The 13256-nt window shown below is 42.1% G+C and overlaps 1 pseudogene across 1 annotated transcript; it reads right to left on the bottom strand.

Moving 5' to 3' along the window:
• Positions 1 to 5225: 5225 nt before the first annotated feature.
• Positions 5226 to 12440, bottom strand: LOC311132843 (protein lin-28 homolog A-like; annotated as a pseudogene). The gene is made up of 4 exons: positions 12410 to 12440; positions 11352 to 11527; positions 7811 to 7989; positions 5226 to 5443 (listed from the first exon to the last, which is right to left on the bottom strand). The product of its transcript is annotated as a protein lin-28 homolog A-like (transcript).
• Positions 12441 to 13256: the final 816 nt, after the last annotated feature.

Genomic DNA, 13256 nt, shown 5'->3' with positions numbered 1-13256 from the left:
GCGAGACGACCGTTAGACGCGATGACGTGTTTCTACGCATGCGCTTAGCTAGCCAACGTCGCCATGTCATTGCCTACTACAAGTGTGATCGGGGATTTCTATTGGAGAAGCAGTTTTAGCCTATCTCCATACTGTACTGTCTTTGGCACCATAATGTGGGTGAAAAGACGATGTGCACGTTGCAACAAAGTATTAATAAACAGGTTATTAGAAACGTTGTCTCTTGAAACGTTTCTTTGTTACTTTGTAAAACCACTTTAAAGTCTCTAGGCACTGGACTACCAACCCATTAATCAAATATAGGCTCAGCATTGCATCACATGTTCAGTTTGTCAGGAACTGTAGCCTAAGTTTGAGAATAATAGATAGATGATGTGATGTTGGCCTAAAAAGAGGTCAGACCCACCACCAGTGTACCATATTGACATATGTTTATTAACAGGTGAGTCAATGATACACATGTCAACACTACTATGTGTTGTTCACAACTCAGTTGGTAGTAAAGCTTGGTACATGATTTGTCAAAGTGAGCTATTGGCCCACCGTATCACATTCTGTGGTTGGTGATAATAGTCAACATAGCTACATTCTTTGGTCTAATAAACAGCAAAGCAGAGAAATCAAGTAACACACAATATCAGGCCTATTGTTTGTTTTGTGCTTCATATATAACCCCTATACATTGAATACTGACATATAGGCCTAATTGAGATAGTGACCAGAAAGGATATACGGTATGAGGAAAAAAAGAGATGGGTATTAATTTTGTGGGGAATGATTCTGAATATTTTTAACCATACTTTCAACTCATATAAGAAAGAAACATATGCAAAAGCATAACTTACACAAGCATTCATTTTTGTCCATATTACAATTGGCACAATTGGCCCAGAGTCGTCTGGGTTTGGCCGGTGTAGGCCGTCATTGTAAATAAAAATTTGTTCTTAACTGACTTGCCTAGTTAAATAAAAGGTAAAATAAAAAATAAAATAAAAATTACAATGTATCAAAAGATCAGAGGTAGATTTGTAACAAAATTAAACAAATGCATTTCTGACAGTAAGTCCTGGTATTTTTCCCACAGCCTACACTGAATATTATTATATTTGACACTAGTATCACATGCCTTCAGAAACACAACAGAGATATCAAAGGTTTATTGAGGTTGCTTGAAGTTGTTAGGGCGTTTGCCTGTCCTGTTAAGTATAGATAAGGTGATTTGTTCAAGAGGCGCTGTTGTCACCTACATACAGAGTAATATACCCCTCCTGCTTTGAGTTCAGTATTATCATGTTATACATACCACAGTACTTGACTTGAGCAGGAGCTCACCGAAGCTGAGTACCAGCACCTCAAATTTTCTACAGCTTGAGCTCCTGTACCTCTTATAGAATATTAGCTCAAAAGTATTGTGGAGCTCCTGCACCTAAATATAAACAGTAGCGGCACCCAACATGAGTACCGACACATATTTCAGTTCAAATTAAGCACTGTAAATACACAATATCAATGCATAGAATAACACAAAAATGTCTGATATATTGGTGCAGACAATGTATTATCACAAAAAATAAGAACAGTCAACAGTAATTCAACAGCATTTCTATGTGAGGAAAACATTACATTGCAAACTGAAACAATGAAATCATTCACACAAAAACTTGATTAAAAAAACTAAGAAATCATTCAAAACAATCTCATTAAATGAATGGACAAATCGATCTTGATCCAAAAAAACTCAATTTTCAAAAACATCTTGAGGTAGACTTGTATAGATTCTTGACAAGGCATTTCTGTCTCGTTCTCACACAGTAAGAAAAATGTAATAAAAAAACTAACACCCACCCTAAATGACATACAAAGAATAGGCACATTGTCTGGACTCTTGAAATTAAGGACCATGTTACAGCCTAAATACATGAAGGGACAAAATACTAGGCTCAAACGGATATGACTGTGTGTGACATCAAATGGCAAATGTCATAGCCCATCAACACAAGCTCTTGAAAGGTCATCAACAAGGGCGGACTGGGACAAGAAATCCCCCCTTGTCATTTCTAACACACCGGGCCATTTTTTTTCTTGAACCCCCACACCAGACTATTTCTTCCCTAAAGGCCCCCATTATTAGCCAGATAATGATACATTTGCAGTTAGACAGGCCCACTGTGCTAAAAATGGACCAGCCATGTGACATTTGCCCGAAATACCAGATGGCCAGTCCACCCCTGGTCATCAAAATGCTTTGTCTACAAAGGGGCCCATTCTGTAGTCCCTATATGGAGAGGTGAGTCTACTCTATTCTAACTACTGACTACCATGTAAAGTAAACACGGAAATAAACAACATTATATTAATATTGTGACGAAGCTGAATATGTACAATAACCACAAAAAGTGGGGAGGTCGATGGTTTGCTGCTTCAGATTGGTCGTGTGCCACTTCCAGAGAGAGACCAGAGAAGTAACTTAGGGTGTCTAAGGAAATATCATGCTACTCTACTACCTACGCTGTCTTACAACTTGATCACCAATTACGTCAGAAAAAGAGAGCTAAACTAGAATTTAACATTAAATATAGCTAGCTGTACTACAGTAACATCATAGCAATGTGTAAATAGTGCATTGCCCTTTTGGCAATCAATGTTCTGCATGAATTTTCCGGCAACCCAGCCTATAGGCTATAGGTACACACAAAAAACACTTTACCACTCCTTACAAAGTAGCTCCTCTTTAAAAGGGGCTCCCTGAGTTCAACATGAAGATTTCAGAGAAACTAAAGCCCGGCTGCAGTCATAACGATCAATTAGGTATCTTTAAGAAATACCAATACTCCTACACATGATTAGTGCAGAGTATTGTTGCATTGGTTGAAGCACAAATACACTACATGACCAAAAGTATGTGGACACCTGCTCGTCGAACACCTCATTCTAAAATCATGGGCATTAATATGGAGTTGGTCCCCCCTTTGCTGCTATAACAGCCTCCACTCTTCTGGGAAGACTTGCTTCCATTCAGCCACAAGAGCATTAGTGAGGTCGGGCACTGATGTTGGGCAATTAGGCCTGGCTCGCAGTCGGCATTCCAATTCATCCCAAAGGTGTTCGATGGGGTTGAGGTCAGGGCTCTTGCAGGCCAGTCAAGTTCTTCCACACCGATCTCGACAAACCATTTCTGTATGGACTTCACTTTGTGCATGGGGGCATTGTCATGCTGAAACAGGAAAGGGCCTTCCCCAAACTGTTGCCACAAAGTCTAGAATGTCATTGTATGCTGTACTGTAGCATTAAGATTTCCCTTCACTGGAACTAAGGGGCCTAGCCCGAACCATGAACAACAGCCCCAGACCATTATTCCTCCTCCACCAAACTTTACAGTTGGCACTATGCATTGGGGCAGGTAGCGTTCTCCTGGCATCCGCTAAATCCAGATTAGTCCGTCGGACTGACAGATGGTAAAGCGTGATTCATCACTCCAGAGAACGCGTTTCCACTGCTCCAGAGTCCAATGGCGGCGAGCTTTACACCACTCCAGCCGACGCTTGGCATTGCACATGGTGAATTTAGGCTTGTGTGCGGCTGCTCGGCCATGGGAACCCATTTCATGATGCTCCCGACGAACAGTTATTGTGCTGACATTACTTCCAGAGGCAGTTTGGAACTCGGTAGTAAGTGTTGCAACCGAGGATAGACGACATTTACACGCTACGCGCTTCAGCATTCGTCGGTCCCGTTCTGTGAGCTTGTGTGGCCTACCACTTTGCAGCTGAGCCTAGACGTTTCCACTTCATAATAACAGCACTTACAGTTGACCGGGGCAGCTCTAGCAGGGCAGAAATTTTACAAACTGACTTGTTGGAAAGGTGTCATCCTATGACGGTGCCATGTCGAAAGACACTGAGCTCTTCAGTAAGGCCTTTCTACTAATTTGAAGGTGTGCCCACATACTTTTGTATATATAGTGTATATTACGAAGTCAACTGAAAATGAAGCCCATTGAAAGAGAAACTAAAAAGTTAAGCATAATTGTTTGCTTAATACGACCATGAATCTATCAAGAGGCTAGAACCAAAGCCGGATGCTGTTTAAATAGAAATGAACTACAAATTGTGATACTGTATCAATTAGAAAGAGAGGTTTAGAGTGACAATGAATAAATAATAAATATAAAAAAGATAATATCTATATACATGTAAGTGGTGTAAAGTATTCCAGCCACTCCTGTAAAGGAGGAGTAAATACTAAACCTATAACCATCTTATTCAACACTTGAGTCCCTTTATCATAGTACTCAATCATGAAAATATGTCCTTAAAGAAAGCAAATAATGCTCAGGTCCATCCAAGAAAGCACATGTAATGCCTTTGGCTTTCTAAATAGTTTTCAAGTACAACGAGACAAAGAGAAACAAGTAATGTATTTGGGAAGTGTATGAGAACACCCCTGATATGTAGAATGTGTTAGAAGGCCATGTTTACATCCATAGTAAAAACTATGGGACAGACAGACAGACAGACAGACAGACAGACAGACAGTCAGACAGACAGACAGACAGACAGACAGACAGACAGACAGACAGACAGACAGACAGAAAGACAGTCTGCCATACAATCAACGCTGGTCTCGCGTTTAGCCTTGAGTCAAAGTTTTGTAAAATGCATGGGAAAAATGCATGGGAGGAGGCTACATCCAACCACCCATGAGACAAATGAACAGGCTATGGCAGTTATGACAAGCTGTATTGTACTCAGTCCAATCGGCAACCATGGTGTACCAACATTCATACAGCAGAAAGGGTTCAAACATTCATTTGGCCGTAAAAATGCACAACGACTTATAATACCTGAAGATTTCAATAAACAGAAAGATACATTCCTTTTTGTCCATGAAACAGTCTTAGAGTCAGGACACCTATATCTGTACATTCACTTGTATGATTGTATTTCCTTTACCTTTTTCTAACAAAAGGTTTTTGGGAAAACATGGTATACAGTGAGAGAGCAGAGCACTCACAATCATCTCCAGGAAAATCAAGATAGGCTACCTCTAATTTAGCTGCAGCAGGGAAAATACAATTAAAACACTGAGCTAACTCTCAATCTCAACTATCACATCACTAAAAGTACAATTTTCTTGCTGTTCGTGCGATAAATAAAGACAACCTGATGTAGTTCCAAAAGCAGCATTCCAATGAAACCTTTTGATTGGCTGAATCCCTGAATCGATCAATCAGAGTTCTCCCTGGGGGGAAAGGGGGCGTGGCTCTGCTCCTTCTTCCCTCAGTGATGATGCTGTTCCCTGAGCGCCAGAGGAGGACTGCTGTGCTTTGATTGGACAGTTGGCCACCATGTGACTAATGCTCAGGCAGAAATGGCACTTCTTGGGCTGAGGAGGTAGCTGGCATTGTTTGGCATGGTGGTCAGGTCCTCCACAGTTGTAGCATCTAGAACACAATAGGAGAAGGGAACACACTAATACAATGATTTCAGACAGTTAACACATTCTTCCACCAGAGAGCAGTGTTCTCCCACATATAGTTTCAGATTCCTGAATTTCCTCAGATCTCATCTACACTGAACAAAAATATAAACGCAACATGCAACAATTTCAAAGGTTTTACTGAGTTACAGTTCATAGAAGGAAATCAGTCAATTGAAATAAATAAATTAGGCCCTAATCTATGGATTTCACATGACTTGGCAGGGGCGCAGCAATGGGTGGGCCTGGGAGGGCATAAGGCCCACCCCACCCACTTGTGAGCCAGGTCCACCCACTGGGGAGCCAGGCCCAGCCAATCGGAAATATTTTTTCCCCCACAAAAGGGCTTTATTATAGACAGAAATACCCCCCCCCCCCCCCTTATGGTAGAGAAATTAACAATAAATTATCTGGCAACAGCTCTGTTGGACATTCCTGCAGTCAGCATGCCAACTGCATCCTCCCTCAAAACTTGAGACATCTGTGGCATTGTGTTGTGACAAAACTGCACATTTTAGAGTTACCTTTTATTGTCCCCAGCACAAGGTGCACCTGTGTAATGATCATGTTGTTTAATCAGCTTCTTGATATGCCACACCTGTCAGGTGGATGGATTATCTTGGCAAAGGAGAAATGTTCACTAACAGGGATGTAAACAAATTTGTGAAAAACATTTGAGAGAATTAAGCTTTTTGTGCCTCTGGAACATTTCTGGGATCTTTTATTTCAGCTCATGAAATAATGTTGCATTTATATTTTTGTTCAGTATATTATAAGATTAAGTCAATCTTGACAAAGTATCAGCCTTAATAGAATGACTGCCTCTTATGTATGCATAGCTTATTTACTGCAAGATTGTATGTGTGTGTGCGTGTGTATGTGCATGCTTGTGTGTGATCATTTTAGGAGGTGTATAGTGCATTAAAACCAATGCCTTAACACATACATTTCACACAATCTTAAATCAGTAGATGTTGAGACTATAGTGACAATGGGGAATTTTGTGATTGCATTAACTCCAATGCAGATGAAGCACTGGAGCATCAGAACCTCCCCAAGCTTACTACCACTTCCCTTCTTCCTCTGTCCTCTGCCCTTTGCCCTTTGCCTCTGAGTCCCAACCCCCTACTACACACACACACACTCTCCTAGGGGGCCGTTGGTTATTGATCAGTGTGGGCACCAGGGTGGGAGAGGAGAGCAGAGGGGGCTCTTTGTTTAAATACTGCACCCTGAGCTCTAACCCCTGACCCCTCTTTCTCTCTGGCTCTGCCTTCCCCCCACCTCATTTACACAACACACCCCACTGTTTCCATGGCAGCCATGACCTATGACCTCTCTCAGGGCACTTACATCTGGTATCAATTAAATGGATAGGATCCTTTTCCCTTTTCTGCATCCCCTATTCCCTCTATACATCTGCATCCCACTGTTATGTTTGTGAGTCGGCGAGAGAGACAGAGAGTGTTAGATACACTCACATCTATGTGGTGTTTGATGCCATAAGAATCAATAGGCACATAGGTGCCGATTCAGACCTAGGAAATGTACACCTTTCTTACGCACGCCTTCCCTACGCGCTTCTCAGTAGTTGGTATTCAGACTTAGCATATGTAGGTAAGACTTGAATGTAGACTATGGAGAATGCGTTCAAAGTATAGAAAGATAGCCATGAAAATATGCATATGTCTCAGTTTCAGAACCCATGGGTAGATTTAAAAACACTCTGATTTTACACATGATTTCTGTTTAGAGAATAATCATGAATCCTACTGCATGGAAAACTTTACGCACAAACCTAAAAAAGTTGGTTTGATTCATTCTGAAAGTTGCCACATTCAGTTCATTAATGGTAACATTGGAAGTAGTATAGCCTACAATAGAATTATATTATGGAGAATAGTATACAATAGTATGATATAATAAATATACCCACACTGCTTAAGTTCAATGTCAGAATATGCGTAGAGAGAAAAGTGCATAAAAAGGGAATAAAGTTATATTTATACGGGTGTAACTCGGTTCTGAATTTCCCCCAAAGAGGATAAATAAGTCTGTTTGATGTCAGACCATTGTGGCTAAAACGGTAAACTTGCCAACTTTCATGATGATGATACCAGATATTTTCAGTGACTTCAACACCCTCAGATTATTTGTAAACAACATTGCCAGATAAGGTTGTTGTTAATATTGCAGCGATCTTCATATTTAATACTATAAGCAGAGTGTTACAGTGTTTCCGAATCATGGAATTATTTTGAGTGAATGGGGATATCTGGAGATGTATGGTTAGGCTATGCGCCATTTAAAGATGTTAATTGAACTGTCTCACCTGTCCCCCTTGGAGCGTCGTTTCTGTTGCCCCTTAGGTCTCTTCTCACTGCCCAAACACTGTGCTCCCCCTGGCCCCGTCACAGTGACAGACTCTAGGCCTTTAGACGACTTCTTGAAGGTAAACTCCACCTCCTCGCCCTCCTTCAGGCTACGGAAGCCCTCCATGTATAGCTTGCTCTGTGTAGGTTGAGAGGTGGAATGGGTGGTTAGGGATCAGGGTTAGGAAACTGTTCCAAGGCCAGAAGACCTCCATGTCCAGTTTGCTTTGTGTAGGGGAGAGGGATCATCAGTGTGGTCAGAGGAATGTTTAAGAACGGCATGAGAACTGTTCTAGGTGAGGGTAGAGCGGGAGCTTACTCTGTGAGGGAATAAGTGGTCAGGGTTGGAGAAAGGTTCTTTGGTCAGGAAATTGTTGAGAAGATATGAAAACGGTTCTAAGCCTGTGAAGGACTGTGGAGAGCAGTTCTGAGGCCAGATAGGGTGCCCATCCTGTGGCTACCCGGTGTGAATGCATTCCCCAGCCCAATTCCCAGCCTGGTCAAGAAGCAGACACAAAAAGTAATTTTTACTCTGCCATTGTTTGTGCATATAGCTGGTCCGCTTCACATGTTGTCTTCTGAGGTGATTACAGCTAAGAGCTGTTCCTTAATTGGGTCCTACATCCATACATCAACATTCTGCATAGGTTTCAATACATCAATGGAAACATCCAGGCCCTCTCTCTCTCAGGGGCCAACCCCCTCAGCCAATCCAGATTCCAGTCCCATTGACAGCCCGGTTAAAACATCAATGACTACTTACTACACTCCTCCCCCTTCAGAATGTGTGTGTGTGTGTGTGTGGACAGCGTTACCCCTCCCCCAAGGTAGTCACAGCATTCCAAGCTCCAACCCCCTACCCTTCCTCTCCACCACCACACACACAACAGCCAATAGACTCTCCAAAAGAACTCCATCTGGTCAAGTCCCAGACTGACCACTGCTAAGGATGCTGGGAAATGAAGGGGGGAGGTGTTCATTTTTGGGATAGCTGGCCAAAGGCACATAAAGAATGGTTTCAAGAACGTATGTGTCCACCTTGAGAAATACATTTCCTTGCCATTGTCTCCCTTAGTCCAGGGGCTCTGGAAAGGGAAGCTTTGATTTCGTGGCAACCAATCTTCTTGGCAACCAATGTGCTTTGTCAAACTGCCTGAACAGCGGTAGGTGTGACACTAATTTGATACCATAGGTGTTCCATATGTATAAGACTAAAGAGCTCAATGTGAAGAATCATGCCTTGATCAAGACCTTCCAGAGACACAGAAAGTGCCACTGATCTGTTTCCCTCCCAGATTATACTATGCTCATATAATTTTTTTCAAGCCCATCTTAAAATGTTGTGGAGCCGCATTTGATGATGATGGTGAGAGGGCTGTGATGTGTAGGGTCAGTTTATGGCCCTTGCATGCCATCCGTCTTAACCCAGACACCCGTCTCGCTTCTGGGGGGTTTGAAGTGATCATGGTGGGAAAGGAATCCAGGTCATGATGGCCTGACAACCTTCAGCATTCCTTCCTCCTGTACCAACCCCCGTCAGGAGCTGAACGGCCCGGAACTATCCCCTGACCCCCCTGACCTCTCCTACTTCAATCACCCCCCACCTCTCCCTCTCTCGACTGCTTTCTTGTGAATGAACACAGCTCTCAAGCTCTCCCTTTCTCTCTCAATCTCATTCTCTCTCACACACAAATACACACTCGTATCCACACACTCACACACTCATAATAACCCAACACACACACACTCTTAATCCACCCCCCCCCCCCCACACACACAACCTCTCCACCACACACTATTCATTCACAGATTAGCCAGATCATTCACAGATTAGTACAAGATCACAGCCAGCAGGATTTCCTCTCTGTTACATTGACAATAGCAGCCATTGTCCAGCAGCCCCTACAATTCCCTATAAGGGCAGAGGTGGATTAGGGGCGGGGTAATGTGGGTGTTTGATAACTTTTTTATGGGTGAATCACTAATTTTCTTTCCTTCGATTAAGCAATTTACGGTAACATGTAGTAGAGAAATTTGGGTGGATGGGTTGGGGCTACGGGCAGAGGGGCTGGGTGGGAGTCAGGGTATGGCTAGTCTGGGGTGGGTGGGCTGCCACACGAGAGGCCAAGTCCCCTGATGTTTGAAGGCCTTTATAACAGGAAGCAGGGTTGGATGGGGACTGAGAGGAATGAGCCTTGTTATCTCTGTTTAGACTAACCCCTGTCTCTCTGTCTACTCCTTTTAAATCCAACTGCTAATATTAGCACTTTCGGACCAATCCCCCATGTAAGTCAATCTCCCCCGTTTAGCATGTTTTAAATGTCATGCCCCAACTCTACCGTGAAGTCACTCAGACCTCTACCTTAACTCAGGAAGGACGGAGGAGAAGGGAAGACAGCCTCGGCCGTTATGGTACTCAGGCCTGTTGATCATCTCCAGGTTCATTTGACAAAACAACCCTGGATTCATTAGGCTGTCCTTTAGGATGCTTAGCGTTCCATTCCATTTGAAACAACAACTAGATTTCCCCTCCTGCTTTACTAACTTGGCTATATATGACTCCTAATTCCAACATTTTAGATAACATTTATTCCCCCAGGATTTACTGTCATTCATGTATCTGAACCCAATCTTTGTTATTTCAAAATCAATATTCTCATTCAAGACCTTTCATTTTCTGGTAGGTTTATTAAAACACCAAATACAAACAATCTAGTCTTATGAAAAAGTACTATTTTTTGTCTGTAAGTGTTTCATTCATTAGCTAGTTTTAGGGCAATATGATAATCAATTTCCCTAAAGGCTACCATAACCCTGCTTGAAACCTAATCAGATTCAACAACTGATTCATTAAAACAAACACTTTTGTTTTTGGCTGGCTTACATCTTACTTTAGAGAGGTTCTTTCATATTATGTCGCTTCTTGACAACAACATTACGTTTCTTATTTCACAACTGATTTCAGTTGCCATCATGCAGGTCTCGGATTCCAGTTATGGCATATCATCTGAACATAGGATCAACAAAATCTTGCTTTTGTTTTTTAAGCTACTTGAAAAATAGGCCTACCCATTTTAGTAAAGGCTCAAACTAGAATCAGCTGACTATTTCAAGATAATGTTGTCAAATGTTTAAAGAAATTAAAAGTAATATTGCCTCTTGCTCAACATATAAGCTATGAAAACATATAAGCTATTAATTCGTTTTGAATGAGTGCAGGAAAGTGATTTTTCAAGCACTATAAAGAATGATCGATAGGCCTATATATTTGCATGATCGATCAATCTCTAATCATGAATTCAAATGAAAATGCTAAATCACGGAGGGAAACGAATAATTACCTTCCTTAACGAAAACATCACAAAAGTGGGATATTTACATTGTTGATAAGTTTATGACATTCACTTGCACAAAAACGCGCCAAGGGGTTCGAGCTCGAGCCAGGCCTTGATGAACATCAACACCACATTCTTCGAGTCCCAGACGCACAATAGACCTCACCTGATGAACGAATACATCGACAGTCTCCTCGAGCGGTGTCCCATCTCTGTTGGTCATGGACAGGAACCCGAAACCCATCCGGACGTTGAACCATTTACACAAGCCACTGCCACGAGACGAACCCAGATCTTCCTCGGAGCCAGTGGCTTCCTCCTCTTCCGTCTTTGCACAGCCCCCTTTCGAGAGAAAATAATGTCACTCAGTCAGTTTAGAAAATATAGATGTTTGAAATATGGCATAACTTGTCAACAATCCTGGCAGGAAAACGAGTTGGGCAGGCTCTTACTCGGATGTTTTTCAGAATCAGTTATTTGGTTGGACTTGAAGAAGGCATTTAATGGGTTGCGTAATGGGAAAGAGCTAGAGAGCAGCGCAGCAAGCTAGGAACACGTGTGTATAAACACTGTTGATATTCGAAACAATGTCGATATATTATCCAGACGATATTTTAAAAATGATTTCGAAAAGCTGGAATATCAGACGGCCTCTTTTTCAAGTTGTTTTGAAATGGAAACATATACGCTAATGGTGATAATAATAATGAACCTGATAATTATTATACATAACAAGACGATAATAATGCTGCATTATTATAAATAATAATATGCGTAATAAATATAGGTTAATCGAAATAATCTCGTCAAAATTAATCAATTGAATAAATATACACTTTTTCAATTGATCCATAATTTACACCATACAGGCCTAAATAATTCCCAAGCACGTAAGGGATTGACTGATAATGTAGCCTAAATAAATGTTAGCCTTTTCGAGCCACGAGAACCGAGAACACAATATCTTTGAATATTTTGAGAAAAAAATATAGAAAATATTTAACTTCAATATTCAGTTACCAATTAAAAGTATTAAGCAAAATGTATCACCTATAGTCATAATTTATCCCAAAACTTCAAAGCAAGCACTGAAAACCATTCTTCCATAAAAATAGATAGTAGGTCTCAAATCGAAGAACAAATAATTACAACAACATTCTCAGGCATAAGTGTGTTGTTGCTTTCGGAGAATGTTCCTAATCTAAACACTGATGAATGATCTACCTGTAAACTGCTGTTCGGAATAAGAGCCCATCCCTTTCCCGGGTATATTTTAATCCAGGTTTACCGTGGCATCCTCTACCAAATCCCCCTGCCCTGCCCTGTCCACCTCCAACCCTTCTCCACTCTACACAACAACACTTTCCCGCATACGGCTTAACAAAGACGCAGAAGAGGAACGGAGCAGCAGTGGAGACAAACAAAGAGGGTTGGAGATACTTTCGCCCTGACAACCAGTGGTGTAAAACTGCTGGGAAGCTTATCTCAAATGAATCCCCAAATCTGAAAGACAATGCAATGAAACCCAACCCGCCCTCTTTTTGTCTCTTCTCATAAAGAGATCTTTCCATCGAATCCCCCCCAAAGATCTTCAAAGAACCTTTGGAACCATTGGAACAATTGCCTGTACCTTCTGCCATGGTTTGGGGGGTTCCTGGGTCTCCTACAACTCCAGAAGAATCAGGCAATAAACGCTGGTTGTATCGTCAACATGCACGTTTTTCGGTAATCCCTCTTTGGGAAATATTGTATTTTCCTTCTCCTGGTCTCTTGTACAATACGGAGAGCGAGCCCCCTGTGACTCTCCTATACCTCTAATATCAACCCCCACCTTTTCGGTCCAGCCCACCACGTGATGCTCAATTGCAATCTTCTGCCTGATAAATTAGACATTCCACGGTGATAGGGCCCAAATTCGCAGAGCGACCAATCAGCGGCAAGGACCACCTAGCTGTTAGCAGTGGGGCCTTGAGGGACCCCCACCCCGTGCGACCCCCCCTTCCCGGACAGGAGAGAGCCACAACCCCCACACCGCCTGGAGCGTTTGAATATGCGGATAGTCAGTCACTCA

The sequence above is a fragment of the Coregonus lavaretus genome, assembly GCF_964263955.1.
Source record: "Coregonus lavaretus genome assembly, chromosome: 7".
In the NCBI taxonomy this organism is placed as follows: domain Eukaryota; kingdom Metazoa; phylum Chordata; class Actinopteri; order Salmoniformes; family Salmonidae; genus Coregonus; species Coregonus lavaretus.
The sequence above is the reverse complement of the archived record's forward strand: the minus strand, read 5'-3'. Positions and strand labels throughout refer to the sequence as shown.